This window comes from Lepidochelys kempii, chromosome 1, assembly GCF_965140285.1.
Source record: "Lepidochelys kempii isolate rLepKem1 chromosome 1, rLepKem1.hap1, whole genome shotgun sequence".
NCBI lineage: Eukaryota > Metazoa > Chordata > Testudines > Cheloniidae > Lepidochelys > Lepidochelys kempii.
Window position 1 is genome coordinate 225,158,120 of NC_136380.1, and position 20,402 is coordinate 225,178,521.

At 42.9% G+C, this 20,402-nt stretch overlaps 1 protein-coding gene across 1 annotated transcript in view; it reads right to left on the bottom strand.

Annotated features, from left to right (window-relative positions):
• BORCS5 (BLOC-1 related complex subunit 5) overlaps positions 1-20,402 on the bottom strand; it is a 131,889-nt gene that overhangs the window by 63,561 nt on the left and 47,926 nt on the right. The window lies entirely within an intron of this gene.

Genomic DNA, 20,402 nt, shown 5'->3' on the forward strand with positions numbered 1-20,402 from the left:
TATGTAGACTATGCAGGCCACATTATCCGTCATGATCTTGATAGATATGGCTCTATCAGACATGGCTCTGATAAAAGGAAGGAAGTGCATGCAAGCTTTCCTGACTGTCCTCAGCTCTAGAAGTTTGATGTGGAGAAGCTGGTCTTGGAATGACCATTTGCCCTGGATTGTGAGAAACCCCAGATGTGCCCAAGAGTGATGTGTCTGATGTTATGATGACAGAAGGAGGATCTTTAACAAAATGGGACTCCTCACAGACCTTGAAGGGTCCTTCTACCAGTCAAGTGACCATAGACCCCAGCAAGGGACAGACACCTGTTTGTTCATACTGTGCTTGTTCGGAATATAGCCCCCCCGAGCTATCCCCCTGGCATGTTGAGTTTGAATACATAAGCTACGATGTGCCCTAAACATTGAAGACAACTTCTTGCGGAGGTTTGAGGACTGAACTGAACCATACCTCTTAAGATAAGATCTGCTCTTGAGTAACCAGTCATCGAGCTAAGAGAAGACAATTATCCACAGACGACATAGGTGACTGGCTAGTGTTGTACCAATAAAATAAAAACCAGCAGGATCTTATTAAAGGGAAAAAGGCAAAATACCACATTTATTGTGAATACAGAAAGAATCATAGTAAGCAGTTAGTTATAGCTATAACATTCCATTCAATCTCATATTTATTCTCACATTCATTCATACAAACACACACACACACACACACACAGGTTCTGCAAGGTTGTTATCATAGTTACCAGCCTTAGAGTTGCTCATGCCAAGTCACTGGCCAGGTGGCCTGGACATGAGGAGGGAGCAGGGCCTTGTCAGATGCTCATCTGATGCTCCTGGAAGTTGGTTTGCAGAATCAGACCCCAAAGTTCTCACTTTTTAGAGTCTATTTTTATAGGAATTTCTTCCTATGCCAGTCTATGGGAATTGCTTCATCATGCTGTTGCTGAATCAATCAGCAGATAGCACATTCCTGACGGCTCCGTGCCGCTAGATGTTATCTTGTTCTTTGGTTCTCCCATTCTTGAGGCTGTTGGGTGGATTCCAGTCTGCCCTCCGGGTGGGGTCCTCTGGTTATTTCCACTTGACACCTTCTTCAGCCGATGGACACTGGATTCTTAGGCTGGCACCTCCCTGATCATTCAGTTATTATCCACACCAAGCATCCATCCACATACATCCTCTATCTCTATTTTAATCACAATGGTTAATACAACAAAAGGGTGGGGAGTCTCTGGGTGCTGTTTCTGTTGTTAGAGTATTGCTTTGAGTCTCTCTCTCTTGTGAATTGCTTTGAGAACAGACTCTGTCTTAGAATGTACTAACACAGTTAGCAGCTTGCAAGTTTCACACATAGAGGGAGAGAAACAGTACCAAAAACCAAGAGACCTCTTAATTAGTAATACCCTGGAATTTAAACTCTGGAGAATCAAACTCATTTGTGATTTTAATACAGAACTTCTTTAATATGATCCAACATAATCCCCCTTTTGACACTAAGATTTATAATCGTCAGTGTCACTTTCTATGTAGCCTATTCAAGAGAAAGTACTGTGAGGCAATTTGAGTTTGTGATTCCAATTCATGCCACATACATGATCCTGGTGATGTATCTTTACTACAAGGTTCTGGGGCAACAGGCAAGGTGAGGCACACCCACTTTTGAGGAGTCCATTCGGTACAACCTCTAGTGTCCAATAGCTTCCCTCCCTCCCCAGCCCACTGGCTCGAGGTCCAGGGTAGCCAGAAGGATCCCATGTGTAATATGGGGAGTGGGTTAACCTTCAATACCTTTGCCTCCAGGAACTGTTAGTGTGCAATTTTGACAACAATTTCTCCCATTAACAAGTCTGGTTTACAATACTGGAAACATATTGCATCCATTCATATTGATAAGTGTCAAACAATGATCTCTTTCTTTGTTTTAACAAATGCACCAAACCCTTAATATTTCCCAATATGACCCAGAACATTTTGTGTTCCAAAGTAGCTAGTGCAAGTATCTGCATTTCAGTGCATCCCATAGCTATGGCTGTGTAGTTTCCTATTTCTAATATTTTTTTTTTTCTTATGGATAAGCCATGTGGTAGTATTAAGCCATTACTAAAGATTCCATTGGCCGTTTAGGTTACCCAGACCAATTTGGACCAAGTCTACATTGGCATGTACTTGTTTTTGTATCAGGCTGTCCTGTAGCTGGGACAGAAAGCTTAATTTATTTTTAAGTTCCTGCAGGTCTTCAGTATTTTTTTTTTTAAACACACAACAGTGCTAGCAACAACACAAAACACAAGACAAAACATAGAACACAGAACACAATTTCTATTGTGACAGTAGATTCATGGTATTGGGTTGCTTTTCAGCTGGCATCAGCTTTTCCTGATTTTCTGAAAGACAAAAAGAACATGTTTCTACCCCTTTTGGGGTGGCAGATTATTGCTTAAAATATTTCTTTTACAAATACCCTTGCTGATTGCAGGCAAAACAGAGAAATTGCCCCCATATTTTCCTGTTTTTGTTCTATAGGCAGGCCAGGTTTCAAAGGCTTTTATCTTTTAAGGGTTATGGGGAAATTATCCCACTGTTTAGTCATTAAATCCCTGAGTTTTCCTTCTTATACAGCAGACCAAGTTTATAATGTTTTTCCTGCTGTGTTAAGCTTTAAGTTTTATTTACAGGTAATAACTGAGAAGCATCATTACCATACGACCTTAAAGGATTTTTTGTTACAGGGATACTTATTATCATTATTATCCCATGCCTTTTATTTAGACAATTTGTTTGCTGACCAGGTATGTCCTTTATCTGCAGCTCCTTTGTGCTGCTAGTTCTTTCCTTCCTTTATCATTTAGGTCATTTGCATTTTCACAGAAACTTCCTGCTTTTGGATTTAAAGCCATCAGCAGCTCAGAGACTCTATCTTAAAAGGGACACAATCAACTTTCACCAGAGTTTTGATTACTTTTAACTTCTGCTTCCAAAACACACAGCAATCTGAAAAAGAAAACCCAACCTATTGTGGCTCCCTTTGGAGCCCTAATAGCATTTTAATTAAGTAGCATGGTATGTTTGCATTTCTTTTGCCCCTTCTACAATATACCCTGCACATGTTCTGGGGCAAATGCACATTCCTTCCATAGTTTAATTTCTATAACATTATCCAGATCCATTTTTACATAAGGTGTCACTATTTCTTTTTTTGCTTACAGAGTTTTCATGTACCTTTATCAAAGTGACAGTCTGATTACTCAGAGCCATTTTAAGACTCAGTGTTTCTAACATTGCTTCTTTTTGTTTTGTGCACCTCACCCCTGCTGTTGCTTCAGAGAGGCACTGTCTTTTTTTAATTTTTTTTTTTTTACTACAACTCTCATCTGCTGTTTTGTTACAAAAACAAACAAACAAAAAACAAACAAACAAAAAGAATCCCAAATTTTTTTTTTTTTATATTCTCCTGATTTTGACTGCCCTGCTGCAGCCACAACTTAAAAACATTTTAAATTTTGTAAAGCATTGAGTTACCTTTTAAGGGTTAAATGCCAAATCCCAAAGCCAAACAACACTAATTACCTGTGTCTAGCAAAAAGGTCTGTCAGTTTTGCAACTTTGAATTAAAGAGTCAAATGGATTTTTAGTGGCATTAACAAAAACAAAACTAACTGGTCCTTAGAACTTTACATATTTACACACACAGACAGATACATACACATTTTCTTTTCCTTAACATCCCTTCCACACTGCTCTGTTTTTTACATCTTACATTCCCTTTATACATTTGAGGCAGTTAAGTTCCAATAGAACCCTCTTATGTTCTTTTAGCAAATTTGACTAAATTGTCCAGTCAAATGATTTTAATCAGATAGTTTATTTTTGCCTGGCTAATTTACAGACATTCCTTTGGAAAAGGGCCCATTTTTCTTTCAGAATGGCTGCAAAGAAACCAAGAATGCTCTAACACTTTTCCTTTTTAACATTTTCGGTTAAAAGTTGTTTGGGTGAAATACAAAGTTTAACTGCTTAATTCCCTCCAGCCTCTGCAGAGTTAACTTTTTTTTTTTTTTTAACTCTCTTTTCTCTTTGTAATTATGCCTGGGGGTGCCGTACATAGGACCTTCTCCCCCTTTACCTGCCTCCCTCCAGCCTCTGCAGAGTTAACTTTTTCACTCTTTTTGTATTCCTGGAGTGCCTCTTTCACTATTTTCAGCTGGCTTTGGATATTTGTAGCCAGCACCTTCCAATTGTCTGCTCCCTTTTCCATTTGTGCCTTTTCCTCTTTACATGAAGACAAGCGGAGGGAAGAATCCTTATATGCCTCCCACAACAACCAAATTGCTGCTGCATCTCTTTTGGCAGCACTAGAAGGTTTGTATATGAGGATATACTGAGCCAATCTATCCTCTAGGTCCGAAATAGTGCAGACATCAGCTAGGCCTTGTTTAGTCCAAGGACTGTGCCCAAATTTTTGAAGGATTTGTTTAAAAGGTGTAATTTCTTTAACAAAAGGTGAGGTTGGAGTTCCTTCTGACTCCATTCCTCCCTCTAGTACTGGCTTACCCTGTTTTCTTTTAAACATCTTAACATGGATATTTCAATCTCTTTGTCACTGCTGGTATTACTTAGCAAGTGACACAGCCTAGATTCTGAAATCATAGCTTAATCTATGCGTTTTTCCCCTGCTACCTTCCCGGAGGCCAGCAGGTCCCCTGCTACCCTCCCAGAGGCCAGCAGGTCCAGTTAACCTATTTCTCCCTGCTACCTTCTCGGAGGCCAGCAGGTCTGGTTAACCTGTTTCTCCCTGCTACCTTCTCGGAGGCCAGCAGGTCCGGTTAACCTGTTCTTCCCTGCTACCTTCTCGGAGGCCAGCAGGTCCGGTTAGCCTGTTCTTCCCTGCTACCTTCTCGGAGGCCAGCAGGTCCCCTGCTACCTTCTCGGAGGCCAGCAGGTCTGGTTTAATCTGTTTTCCCTACTACCTTCTCGGAGGCCAGCAGGTCCCCTGCTACCTTCTCGGAGGCCAGCAGGTCTGGTTTAATCTGTTTTCCCTACTACCTTCTCGGAGGCCAGCAGGTCCCCTGCTACCTTCTCAGAGGCCAGCAGGTCTGGTTTAATCTGTTTTTCCTGCTACCTTCTCGGAGGCCAGCAGGTCCCCTGCTACCTTCTCGGAGGCCAGCAGGTCTGGTTTAATCTGTTTTCCCTGCTACCTTCTCGGAGGCCAGCAGGTCCCCTGCTACCTTCTCGGAGGCCAGCAGGTCTGGTTAACCTAATAGAAATGCCTAGCTCACTAGAGCTGGCGGTGTGCACACCAATATTTACAATAACTGAGGTTTTTTACCAATATTCCCCCTTTCGCAATTCTCCACCAAAATGTTGTACCAATAAAATAAAAACCAGCAGGATCTTATTAAAGGGAAAAAGGCAAAATACCACATTTATTGTGAATACAGAAAGAATCATAGTAAGCAGTTAGTTATAGCTATAACATTCCATTCAATCTCATATTTATTCTCACATTCATTCATACAAACACACACACACACACACACACAGGTTCTGCAAGGTTGTTATCATAGTTACCAGCCTTAGAGTTGCTCATGCCAAGTCACTGGCCAGGTGGCCTGGACATGAGGAGGGAGCAGGGCCTTGTCAGATGCTCATCTGATGCTCCTGGAAGTTGGTTTGCAGAATCAGACCCCAAAGTTCTCACTTTTTAGAGTCTATTTTTATAGGAATTTCTTCCTATGCCAGTCTATGGGAATTGCTTCATCATGCTGTTGCTGAATCAATCAGCAGATAGCACATTCCTGACGGCTCCGTGCCGCTAGATGTTATCTTGTTCTTTGGTTCTCCCATTCTTGAGGCTGTTGGGTGGATTCCAGTCTGCCCTCCGGGTGGGGTCCTCTGGTTATTTCCACTTGACACCTTCTTCAGCCGATGGACACTGGATTCTTAGGCTGGCACCTCCCTGATCATTCAGTTATTATCCACACCAAGCATCCATCCACATACATCCTCTATCTCTATTTTAATCACAATGGTTAATACAACAAAAGGGTGGGGAGTCTCTGGGTGCTGTTTCTGTTGTTAGAGTATTGCTTTGAGTCTCTCTCTCTTGTGAATTGCTTTGAGAACAGACTCTGTCTTAGAATGTACTAACACAGTTAGCAGCTTGCAAGTTTCACACATAGAGGGAGAGAAACAGTACCAAAAACCAAGAGACCTCTTAATTAGTAATACCCTGGAATTTAAACTCTGGAGAATCAAACTCATTTGTGATTTTAATACAGAACTTCTTTAATATGATCCAACACTAGGACTGCCTTTGAGAATAGCCTTGGGACAGAGGCAGAGGTGAAAGTAAGCCGGTACAGTACGGTGTACCAGTAAGAGCCAGTACACAGCCCACCGTACCAGCAGGGGGCAACTGCCCTGGGGCCTGGCAATTTAAAAGGTTCCGGGGTTCCTGGCTGCAGCCGGAGCCCCTGGCCCTTTAAATCACCGCCAGAGCCTGGGGGCTCCCGGCCGCCATCGCTGCTACCACTACCATGGGGCTCCAACAGTGATTTAAAGGACCCTTTAAATCACTGCCGGAGCCTGGCCAGAGCCTGGCCCCAGCAACACCCCTTCTGTTGAGATGACCCCCAACCTTGCTCAGGACCCCGGCTGCGCTGCGTACCGGTAAGTCCCTCAAGTTACTTTCACCCCTGGGCAGAGGAGAGGCTAAAGGGGAGCATGCGGGACTGGCAGTGGTCACAGTTGACTATAAAGTGAATAAACCTCCTGTGTGAAGGATGAATTGCGACATGTAAATAGGCATCTTGAAGGTCAAGGTTCACAAACTAATCCCCAGAATCCAGGGAAGGAATTAGAGCTGCATGGGTCACCATCCTGAATTTCTGCTGCCATTTCACATAGTTGTTCAGACATTTAAGATCTAATATTTGTCTCCACCCTCTGTTCTTTCTGGGAACCAGAAAGTATTTCGAATGAAACCCTTTTCCCATGTCCTGACCTGGGATAAAGTTCTGTAGCTCCTATGAACAGAAGAGAACCATGGTCCTGTCTCAGTAACGGATTGAGAGATGGGTCCCTGGAAAGGGGATGGGAGGGATGGATAGAGAAGATACAGATGGAGTAATCAGACATTATGACCTCCAAAACCCAGTTGACAGATGATATGCTCCCCCATGCAGGTTGAAACTGAAAGAGAGACGGTGTCAAAAGGGAGGATGGGATGGTGCAGTAATAAATCCGTGTCAAGGAGGTGGTCCAGATTCTCAACCAAGCCATCAGAATGGGTGCTTGGATGAGGGGGATAGCTGAGATGAAGTAGTTGTGGCAGTAGCTAGCTTTTTCGAATATTGAGGCTTCTTGGCTAGTGGCTCAAGTAGTCTATGAAAGTTAGAAAAATGGGCTAGGCAAGATCTCTGCACCATCTGAAATCTGCTAAAGTTTCTTCTGTTGTTTGCAGGGGTATAAATCCCGAGGGAATTGGAGAGCAGATCTTGAGTCCTTCAAACCAAGGTGTGAAGGGAGTCATCCATAGACTTTGCAAACTATTTATGACCATCAAAAGGAAGGTCCTCACCTCAGTAGTACTCTGCACCTCCCTAGGGAAGCCCAACAGCCATAAGCAAGATGCTTGCCGCATCATAACTGCGTTGGAAATACATCAGGATGCAGCATCTGCTGCATCTAAGGAAGCCTGCAATGGTGTTCTTACTAAAAGTTGGCCCTTCTGGATAAAGGCCTTGAATTGCTCACAATGTTCCTCTGGTAGATGGTCAATAACGGCATTAAATGTATTGTAGTTCAAATAATCATATTTTGACAAAAGCACCTGATTTTCGCTATTTGAAACTGAAGAGAAAATTTTAAGACCGAAGAGGTCAAGCCTCCTTTGGTCCTTACGGTAAAGAGTAGACTTAGCATTGTGTTGTCTAACCATGTTCAGTAACTGCATTCACTATCAGGCACTTCAGTGAAGATGTTTCAGTCCCTAGCTGGAACATAGTATTTTTTATCCACACACTTGTAAGTAGGTGGTGCAGACAGTGGAATCTGCCAAAAAGTCTTAGCAGGCTCCAGTAATGCTTAATTGACAGGGATGGCTATGTGTGTAGAAACTGAAGAATGTAAAATGTCCAGGAGTTTATGTGAATCCTGGACCTCCTCTAATGGAATTTGAAGCACATCAGCAACACACTATCAGTTCCTGAATCTGTTTGAAGTCATCCTCCATAGATGGTAGTGGACACATGACAGCCTCATTAGGTGATGATGAGGACATATTTGTAAGGGGGTGGGGGCACTCTCCTTATCAGCCCTTGCTTCCTGCTCTTCAAATCTTTCTTCTTATGGTTGTGATGGTGGGAGTGGAGGCTGAGGAGAATACATCTGTTTATGCTCCCTCCGTGAGTGAGTAGAGGCTCTCAAACTGCACATAACAGCGTCCAAGGGTTACAACAAGCCCACTGCAGGGCGCCATAGGGCAAAGGGGGACACATCCATCATACCACAGAGTGATGTGATACTGCTGTAAATACCAGAGACATATTAAGGTTCAGTGGTGCAGACCTCTTAGAGGAAGATTCTCTATTAGTCTGCGTAGGGGTATTCGAAGTAGAAGACAACCTTGGTACCAAGTCCCGTTTTGTAGTCTGGCTCTTAGAGGACACTTTTGACAACCTTGCAGCACCAGAGCCATCTGAAGCCTCCATGGAACTTCTCTTGGTAAGTAAGTTCTCCATAGTCTTCTTGTGGGTTAGTGACTTAGACTTCTTAGGAGATCTAGTACTCCTAGTCTCTAGATTGGTAGCCTAGAGACTCAGATAACACACCTCTCAGTACCATGGATACCTGGACAGAAGCTCTCTCCCCTAAGGCTTTTGGTGATCGCGACCCAGAGATGGATGGTGAAGTAGCATTTGTATCCCTCAAGGCTCTCAGTCACCAGAACCTTGAGGTAAAACAGGACGCTAGGAGTACTGGAAGACTTGCGGGGGGAAGGGGAGGGGGAGGGTTCTCAACATCCAGGTCAGAAACCGGCCTTAAAGTTTTCTCCGTCATTAGTCATTTAAACTTGCTCTTCCTTTTTCAAGATCTACTTTTGAAGGAGCTACAGATTTTACATTTGCTAGGGACGCAAATGTCTCCCAAACAGCAGAGGCAGCAAAGATGCCTGTCACTGACTGGGATAACATCAAGGCAGGAAAGACACCACTTACAGCCCAGGGATCCAGCTATACCCCAGAACAACCACTTAATGGGGGGAAAGTGAAAAGGGTAAACAATGGTGCCAATAACTCACTAACTAGCATGAACAATAACTACACTAAAACGAAGTTGTGGAGAGAACAGGCATGCGCTGTACTCCATCTCAGGTCGAAGGTGGTTAAGAAGAAACTGAGGGTGGGGTCGCCCACACAGCCCTAGATAGCCTCTGGACAGACATCAAGAATACATATGGCACTTGTGTGGGCCAAACAGGCACTGCTACCAAAAATCTCTAATCAAAAGGTACACAGGCACATATGTATCTGAAAGGGAGCACCCATCAAGACACTACTCAAAGAAGAACATAATGTATTCTACTCTTCAACACACAAACTAATTCCTCTCCTGCGATCCTAAGGATGCTCGTCTTCACACTCCAAACCCCCCTGCAAACTTGAAAAATGCAAGAAAGAATGGAAAATTATCTTGTATCTTCCATTCAGAAATGCAAAGCACCAGCCTCTGCACTGCTGGGATGTTTCAGAGTAGCAGCCGTGTTAGTCTGTATCCGCAAAAAAAAAAAAAAAGGAGTACTTGTGGCACCTTAGAGACTAACAAATTTATTTGAGCATAACCTTTTGTAGTGATAATCAAGGTGGGCCTTGTCAGTTGACTTGTCAACTGCCGGAAATGGCCCACCTTGATCATCACTACAAAAGGTTTTTTTCCTCTCCTGCTGGTAATAGCTCACCTTACCTGATCACTCTGGTTACAGTGTGTATGGTAACACCCATTGTCTCATGTTCTCTGTGTATATAAAATCTCCCCACTGTATTTTCCACTGCATGCAGCCGATGAAGTGAGCTGTAGCTCATGAAAGCTTATGCTCAAATAAATGTGTTAGTCTCTAAGGTGCCACAAGTACTCCTTTTCTTACTGCTGGGATGGTGGCTCTTCCTCTTGTAGAATACAGGATGGAGAAGCCTGACTTGCCTGTGCACGTTAATTTCTGCCTTTGGCAACACGATTGTCCAAACAGAACAAAATGATTCAAATAGCTCAGATCAATCTGTATTAAAAGATACTACCACTGCCAAACTAACTGGCTTGGGGAATACAGCAGTTATACCTGGCACTAAAACATTGTAAAAATACCTGCTTTTGTTGTTCCTACCTTCATGACTTGACTTAACAAAACTAAACCACTGTTTCCCAGTTCTTCCTCAATCTGTTTTTGATTCATTTTCACATGCATTAGAACAACTGATTTTAAAGTCTCTTAAAGTATACAATATATGCCTTCCCCCCCCCCCCCCCAAGGTGTATGTTCCAGCAGCTGCTACTGTTCTCAGTTTTGTATTGCAACATTTTGAGCACTTTCTCTGAGGCTAGAGGGATACATGGGGAATGGAGTTGACCTGGAAATGAAATTAACAAATGTGGCAAATGGATGTTAAATTTAGCCACAGGTTGAGATGGAAAGTTGTGAAGGAGTACAAAATATTTTTTTAAAACCATTTTCAAAAAGTATCACTTGGCTTTTTGTGGCTTATTACAACATCTAAGGTATGCAACAATTACTCAGAAATAAGTGACCTGATTTGCTCTGTAGCACTTCAATATTTACCCTATGCTGTCATTACTATTAAGTGGCAAAGCACCTTGAGGAAAGAGAGGAATCCATGTCATGCAATGTTTTAAAATCTTTGAAAAACAAATCAAATATTCCCTCTCCCCGTAGTAAATGGTTTACATTCTATTCAGACCTCTTCAGTAAGTGAACTCATTGGTATGATCTATATTAAAAGATAGAGTCATCCAAGTTTTAAAAGAAGATTTACTTATGCTGAATACTCCCTAAAAAAACACTTGATTATATTCTTAGAGAACGATATGTATTTGCAAAGAACTGTATAATTTGGACCCAAGGCAACTATTCATTTTCTCCCAGGCCCTGCAATTTCTTCCATTATACACTACTTTCACTTCTAAGAGTACAGCTTTATCAGTCATACGTACCACAAATGACATCATGCATTAAGCAAGCATAAGGGTTTCCTGAACCCTGGCTTCCAACATTATAAGATGACTCTGAATCTCAGGGTGGTCATCAATGACGAGGTTCATATCACACAGCCAATGGAGTGAATTTCTACCAGCTCTGCCAAGCATGTGCGTCACGGCCTTTGTGGTTAGAGATACCCAGATAATAAAAATTCATTTTTCTCCCTATTGCCCCCAAAGAACACAGCTGTAAAAACATGCCCATTTTCTGATAAAAACACTACCCGTGATGCACTCAAAACACAGCATGGAACTATTTCCCAAAGCCTAAAATGGAAAGTATCAGTCATTTTACAGTCCATTTTCAGGATCTCATTCCTCACACGACAATTTTTAACTAGATACCCTACTACTTCTGTGTGGCAAAGTTTATTTTTCCTACACCACTTTTGTGTCCATCTGTTTACCTTAGATACTTACATGGCTCCCATTACAATAGTATCTGAGCTCCTTTCAACCTCCCGTGTTTATTGACACTAATACCTCTTTGTGGTGGGGAGGTACTTGTACCGCCATTTTACACACCGGAACCTGAGACACAGAGAGACAAGGGTATATGCACACTCTGAACTGGGCGTATATTTCTAATGTGCTAGAAATAGAGCGTAGCTGCGGCAGCGCATGTGGCAAGAGGGGCTAGTCGTCCCATGTACATGCCCAGCATCTCAGATGTATTCGGAGTGGCTAGCCTTTCTCACCACTTGCACTTCACGGCTACACTCTAATTTTAGCGCACCAGCTTCATCAGAGCTAGCGTGGGTGTGTCTTCTTGCACTGGGAATTACACCCCTTGCTTGAAGCATAAACATACATAGTATGACTTACCCAAAGTCACATAGGAAGTCTGTGGAAGAGCAGGATACTGAACCCAGATCTCCCTTGTCCCAGGTTAGGGCCTTAACTGTTGGACAATCCTTCCTCTCGCATCAATGATATTTAACCACATCAAGCGAGTCAATCTTGTCAACACACCGGTACTAAGGAATATATATAGCTGGACCCACAACAACACTAGATACAACTGTAACATACTACTGCTTGTATTATTAGAAAATATGCACAATGTGCCAAACAAAAGATTTTGCATTTGATTGAATAGCTACTCAGTTGCTTAGCATTAATCTGGTGTGGCTTTAAAAAAAGTCAGATGTGTGCTGTAACTGAAGCATACTGTATTTCACTGAATAGACTTCCTTTGAGTAGTACTCTATACATGCAATGCTATTAGAAATAGTGCACCAGACTCTGCACCCTTCTCCCATAGCACAAAGAATCTGTAAATCCAGCTGAGAACTGGCTTTGCAGACAGGAATCCCCCAAAGCTTGGCACAGCTGGCTCCACATCACCCCTTAGCAACCTCATTCACCCAGCAATCACTAGCCAGCAGATGGGCTCTGGGGGACAACTTCGGTCTCCACCTCCATCTCCCACCTGCATCAAATGGAGGCCAGGCAGAGTAGAGGATTGCGCTTAATGTGCGAGATAAAATATAAACAAAATATTAAAAAGTTCACACACACACACACACTTATATACAATTCCCCCTGCTGCTTACTCCAATTCTGAAGCTATGATGCTGTGTCTGTGACACTGACAGCAATTAATTTTGATATTGTATGCAGAGGGTTGTGACTTCAGATAAGGAACAGAACAGCAGGAAGGGATGAGCTCGGAAGCCAAAGACATTCTTGTTGCCAGGCAAATGCCCTCAGTAATTAAAAAAAAAAAAAAAAAAAAGGCAGAGGAAGAATCTTGTAATAAATAAAGAGGACATAAAAGCAGAATTGCTTCCAAATAGATTTTTCAAGGTTGTCAGTGTCAGAGTCAGATGTAGAACTCAAACTTTTAGCTTCTAGTCCCAAATGTAATAAACCCAGCTTCACTCACAATATTCTTAAAGCCTGAAACTGTTTTACCAATAACTTTATCCTTTTGGTGTGGGACTTGCTATTTTCTCGGTTTCTTACAAAAGTTGAAATTAATAGACTTTTTTGTTTATTTCAGTGGGCACAGGCATTATTGAAGATGGTCATCGCAGCCCTGCGAACAGCATTTGGTAACAATAGCTGCTCGTGCTGCTGTTTTGGTTTAGGTCAGTGCTGGGTTTACAATGGTTCCAGTGGCGCCATGGAGCTGGGCCCAGGCTCAGAAGGGGCCCTGGCCTGCTCTGCTTGCACTGTACCCTGAGACCCCGCCAGCTCCCCCACACCCTGCCCACCACTTGCTCCTCTCGGCCTGCCCGCTGGCGGCTCCTCTCCACCCCCTGGCCTCCTGCTGGCTTCTCTCTGCTTCCTGGCCAAACCCCAGTACACCTCTGGCTCTGGGCAGTCTCTGCTTCCCACCATCTGTGGGAACCCACCTGTCTCCCTGGAGCTGAGCCACCTAGGACTGATGCAGAAGCCTGGCCAGTCTCAGCCAGTTGGGGAAGGGACAGTGTGGGGGGCTTGGCTGGGCCCCTCCAGGCAAGTGGGTCCTGCAGGAGCCAAGGTGGGGCAGGCCCTGGCCTAGCTGATCGCACCACTCCCAAGGGGCCGGAGTGATTCCCCGCCCCGGGACGCTGGCAGCTCAGCCAGGCAGACACAGTCGCCCCTCAGCAGGGCCAGTGAGTGGGGCCAGGAGGCAGGGCATGGGGGAGTGGGTCTCTGGAGGGCCTTGGGGGGTGGGTGCTCGGCTGTGAGGTGGCAGGGAAGATCTCTGTGTGTTGGGGCACTAGGGAGTGGGGGTTCTGTGTGGGGCACTGTGCATTTGTGGCAGGGTCTGGGGCAGCGCTGGGCATAGAAGGTCCAGGGGGCCTTTGGCCATAGGGAATCGGGAAGGTGTTCTGGTGTTGGGCAGGGGGACTGCATGGGATGGCGTGGGCCCACCCCCGAGGGTAAGGGGTATGCTGGCAGCACAGGCCTGGGCGAACCACTGTGCTTCTGGCAACTGCCAGTTTGTAAATAGTGCCCTCGCACTGGCTGGGCAAAGCGGGGCCTCCCCTGCCATGCCATGCCCCTTTGCCTCTGGCTGGCCCCTTGCTCCAACGACCAAACCCCCCTGTACCATGTTCCATTGCCTCCATTGGGGCCCACAAATATGTTTGGCGCCAAGCCCACAAAAAGTTAATCCGGCCCTGGTTTAGGTACTATATAAACTTATTTCCATAAGACTTTTCAAGAAACAGTAGAGTCGAACTTAAAAAGCTAGAGGCGTTGAATTCTGAAGACTCTCTTGAAAATTTACTCCAGCTCAAATTTTAGGCATAAAACTACAAGACAGCGTTGTGAAATCCTATTGTACATTCACCGCTTCACGCAATCAGAAGTGCTGGAACAATTTAGATAGTGGGGGTGCTGAAAACCATTGAACCAAACTGTAAACCCTGGATATGATGGAATCCAATTCAAGCCAGGGGGTGCAACAGCACCTCCAGCACCCCTAGTTCCAGCACCTATGCATGCAACATACAGTGTTTATTTTCTTTCTCTCCTTTGGCCATGATAGTGGGGTCAAGGAGACGCATGTGGAGCGATTGCTCGGTGAAGAATTTTACTTTGATAATCCTTATAATTATGGAAATAGAAAACATGACAAACTTGACCCTTCTCTGGAAGTTACACAGCCTTCTTTTAACTGTCCTGAGTCTGAATGCCACTGCTGGCCTCTGTCTAGCCAGTGTACATTGAAGTCTGATGTATTACTCTATGCCCATACCCACAAATGATTGCAATGGAGGTTAAAAGAAGTATAAGTATTTCTAATAAGGTCGCTCAGCATAACAAAGTGCTCATTTCTACTCAACCCATCACACATCAGCAGGACCTTTTGAATGATATAACGTATGCCTGTCAGGAAGTCATCAAATCAAAACAGTTTCCAGACAGGAGAGAATTATAAAGCTAAGGGGTCAAATGTAGAGTTATGCCTGCTTATACTCGCATAAATTTGACCAATGCTTTTAAAGGCTAAGTGACAATAATTTGCTGAAAATAAGTTTAAGATCCTCAAATTGTTTACAAATCATTTACATTTTTTAAAACAAGCTGCCCAATTTGTAGGAGTGCTAAGCATCCATAAATCCCATTGGAGATGCTCAGCTTTGAGGAAAAAATATCAGACCAAAAATGTTTGAAAAGCATCTTGTCCCAATAAATAAATGAAGAGTCCTCTGATCAGGTGACCATACTCTTAACTATTAGAGGGAAAACACATCAAATGCCTTGAACAGACCAGAGAATGTTTCCTTGCACTTCTTGCTGTATTTTAGGTTGTATGATGACATCAATTGCTATAGGACAATAAGCAAGGAGGGAGGAAGAGTTGAGGGTTTTTTTAGAAACACTATAGTTATATTTGTAATGTCTCTGGGCCCAGATTTTAATGGAAACTCAAACAACCTCTCCGTTGCAGGCACAATTTGCAACTTATCAAAGAAGACACCTAAGTGTCTTATATTGGTAAAACTATAATGGCATAACTCCCTACATGGACATTCTGGAATAAGAGTTCCTTTTTCTGATTTAGTTTGTGTCACTTTGGAAGTGGTATAAGCTAAACTAGAAAAAAGGAACTCTTATTCTGGAACAAGGGTGTCCATATAGGGAGTTATGCCAGTAAATTTCCAAATAGATAACCCCCTAGATTATATGTTAACAATCCTTTTCTGTTCTTCTAGAAGAAGGGAGGTTAGGATAATGAAGGGAAGCAAGTTATGACTTGCAATTAGAATATGGACCATCTGTTGTTCCGTGTTTGTACAGCACCTTGCACAATGGAGTCCTGCTCCATGACTAGGGCTCCTACATGCTACAGTAGTACAATTAATAATAAACCACCACTAAATTCACTCAGCAAATCTACCCCATTTCTGAGGACATTTAAAATCCACTGCTGTCAGATTCATATACAGTACTGTCTGTACACTTGTGAAGAATACATCTTGGCATCTCTTTTTGTAGTTAAAATTGTGTTATTTATGTTAAACATGCAATGAAGTTTTAACACAAGAAGGACATGCAAGTTACACAGTGTATCATATACATTTTCAAAACACTGAAGTTACCAAAGGTCACAATCCTGAACTTCTTTACACAAACAAAAACTCCCACTAAAATCCATTAGAGGTTTGCCTGAGTAAGGATTTGAGGAATGAGTCCATAGCATTCTTTACTGGAAAAGATTCAAAGCAGTTATGCAATATTCTGCAGGGATCTGTGTACAGTTCTTCATAGCTGCAGTGTAGGAGGAGCTCGCACGCATCCTTAACCTTTGTCTATTTATGTCCTAGGACTCAAGACTCCTTCCAACAAAACAAACAAAGCTTTTATATATTTTTTATTAGTTCAGTTTACAGCAAACAGCTCTCTTCCCCCCTTCCTCTTTCCCCTCCCCCCACCCTTTTTTCCCCTGGCGATGTTGTGCTGTTTGTATGGCGCTGGGGGGAGGGGGGAAACAAGCTCCCAATCTTGCCAAGTGTGACCTCAACTCATTCTTATTCAGTGATGTCCAGTAGAATCTCACTCTGACAAACATTTGCTCTGTTCCAACAGCCACAAGGTTACTGGCTGTGTTTTGTTTTCATTGTCGTTTGTTTTCTGACACTTTCCTGTTGCTTGTGCAAGTCACAATATGTTAAACCCACCACATTTCCTAGACCTGGGGCCACCATAGCATTGCAAATAAAATTAAAAAAAAAAAAAAAAAGATTCCACTGTGCTCACATTTGAGCAAGGAAAACACTTCGTAAAAGGAGTCAGTTTGCTTCTTTTTCAGCAGTGAAAGAGCGATACTGGGGGCAGGCAGAAAGTCTACAAAATAAGAATGAAGAGCAATTCTGAGTTCAACCCTACACAACTCTTTTGATACTTTCTGAATTTCTTTGAGATTGTTTAACATAGCCAAAAATGAATGGGCCTGTATCTTCCCCCATCCCATGCCTCCTACTTAGTGTAGGAATATGTGGGGAAAGGCTCCATTCAGAGGCAGCGGTAGGGGGAAGCGGGGAGAGAGGAGGAGACACACAAATCCCAGGTGCTATTTCTTTCACTGGGGCATTTCTCCACCAGCACCCCAGATTTTTTTCTTCCATGCTCCTTCCCCTCTATCCACCTGGCTGTCTCTCTCCCTTCTTAAGGGTGGGGTTTTGTTTCTCCCTGCTCACTCCCCACAAACTGCCCCGATTATTGGGACAGAAGGAACAAGATGTTCCTTTCTCTCCCTCAGCTTTTTAGGCTGCTCCTGGTAGAACTCTGAGGCACCCATCAGCCAGTTGCCTTCAGGCAACCAGTGCTGCCCTAGGTATTTCAGCTACTTGGCCTGACCTCTGCTGAGAAAGGGATTTAGGGGTTCCCAGATGGCCTAACAATCAACCAACAGAGCAAAAGTAGCCATTTACTCTCCCTGACATGTGACAGCACTGTGTCTAACCCCATTTAAGCCAAAGGGATTTTATGAGCCTTCATACTCCAGAAGAACTAATGTATTCAGAGTGCACCTGAATCATTGATTTTCTTCAGCCAGCGCAGAGAGTGAAAAATCAATTTATAGAACTCTCCAAAAGGGAAAGACAGACTCTAGATTGTTGTCATTAAAGGGAGAAGTCTACCTACAGGCTTCCTGTCTTCCACGAAACAAGCCCTGCAGACTCCTCTGGTGGTCAGAACAGCTTTTAACAACAAACAACAACATCCTTTTAGCTTAATCCACCACAGAAGTTAATTACCTTTAAAATGAGAGTGAGGAGCGATCACTGTCAAGTATCATCATTCACACATACCACCTGTACTGATGTCTGTAAGTACTGAGAAAGTCTATATTGCTAGGAAGATTATTTTTTCACACATCTTTAACACAGACCATACAAAAAATCAATTCCTTTCCTCCCTTTCCTACTATGTCAAAATATTTTAGGACCTGCTTTTCAGACTGGCTTCAACAGCCCATCCTCTTTATTTTTCTTAACACCCACAGTTCTTAGCAGATGCAGTTAATATCATTTAGACATCTAAGTAAGTACCTGATTGTGCCTGCACATTCACATTTGCATCTGCCATTGCAAGAAAGAACAGATTTTTAAAAGCTGGCCGAAGTGTTCTTAGCATCTCCTCTGTACTATTGATAATACAACCAAAAACCTTTCCTGAACTCATTACCGGATTTTTTAACGTACCGAATCCATTGCTGCTCCCACTTAAGTCAACGGAAGCAGCAGTACTTAGACCATCAGGCAGGAAGTGCTTAGTGCAGGTAACAACTGCAATCAAGGCCAGGCAGGAGTATGTTCCAAAGCAAGCCTCGAAGAAGGCTGGTGCATAAGGCATATAGATGATCTCACAAAACAACAAAATGATACTGATTTTATCACACGCAGTTTCTAACGGGAAGAATGCTCGTTTTTCAGGCAGAAGCACAGGAATGATCAGATATAAATCTTCAGAATCTCACATGCTCTACATCAGTGTGTCTCAACCTTTTTGATATCAGGGACCAGCTTGCTGCCTTCCTAAACTGTGTCAGGGAGATTGCAGGGACTGGCGCCGGTCCATGGTCTGGTCATTGAGAACCACTGCTCTACATCACATTCTATTTGAAATTGTAAAAATAAATGTTTTTGTTTTAAATAAAACAAGAGCCACCAGCTAGTTTGGCAGAAACATGTTTGCACAGCACCTGGCACAATGGTGGTCCATGACCGGGACTCTTCAGCACTATGACAATACAAATAAATAATTTGGAGCAGAAGGCCCAGTAAATTAATCTATTTGATTCTTCAGAAAGCCAATGGGTATTCACTTAGATGGCTGCCTACTAGTGTATGCACATTCTCTCTCCCTCCTCCACTCTCAAATGGCTGCTTCGGTAAATCTCAGCTCCACAAACAAACACTTCATGACTTGTCCTTTGGTATTGTCATGCTGCTTGTCTCCAAGTACTGTCAGGTTATAGACAATGAGGGGCACCAGTACCACATTGGGCTGTCATGGAAAAGACAATGTGATGCTGTAACTGGACATGCAGCACTACCCCAGGGATGAAGCTATGCACATAAGCGCCCATGGGGAAAAAAACTGATCCAAGAAAAGGTCTTTAAATCTGTTTATGCAAGAAACGCCTTGGGAATGTATTTATTTTTAAAAGACAGAGTGCATTAATTGTTAACACTGGATTCTTACATGAAAGCCATGAGACTCAGATAGGGAAGTTTTTCCCACACACAAAACAGCCTTGTAAGAGTTCAGTTTGGGGAAAAATGTTTTTAAAATTACAGGAGCACAAAAATACATCTGAAACTAGCAATCTCAATTTGTTGCATTGGGGTTATTGTAATTTAATTTTTAAAAAAGGGAGAGATCTATTTTACATTTTGCAAAAGGGAAGAAAGTGGAGAAAATACACATCTTCCCTATCGCCGACCAAAATTCAGGCAATTTTCACAGGTTTGTTCATTTCCGGGCTTAAACCTTTTTCCCCCAAATTGTAGTTCACAGCATATTTTTACATGTGTTTCAAACATCTAGAAATATGGTGTTTGGTCACAGAAATATGAAACAGAGAAATAATGAAATGAGTTTGACTATAACAGGCCAAGTGCCACTATAATTAGACTGGTTACCAACACATCTTAGCAGCCTCCGGTTGTTTTATCTCCATTTATGCAGACAACAGAATTTGTCGGAGCTGCCCATTTAGCCAAATAAATCTCCAGTGCAATGGGAGAGGCGATGAATTATCTTACTGCAGCTATTTGTACTGTATACTCATGGACAAAACAAACACTTATTCAGGACATACAGTAACACATACACTGCAACACTGTCTCAGGGGGCTAATTAGTTCAGCAGGAATGCTGATAAAACACATCTTATCACCAGTTTTTGCCTTCCACAAAGCCGATGACTATCAATTTAAACAGCACAAGCTGTGATAAAAACATGTACATAACATGCATGGACATAGGACAAAACTGACATTTCTTCATATAGCTTTCTTGTAAGTATTCAAATCCATTGAGAAGTTTAGGTTCACAGTGCTTAATTATTAAGGACTGGATGGCTTCCTTCTTGGTCAGAAAGACGACTTTTAAAAACAATAACCAAATGAAAATTTGAAAATTCTCCTCCAAGCAATAACAAGGTTTAGA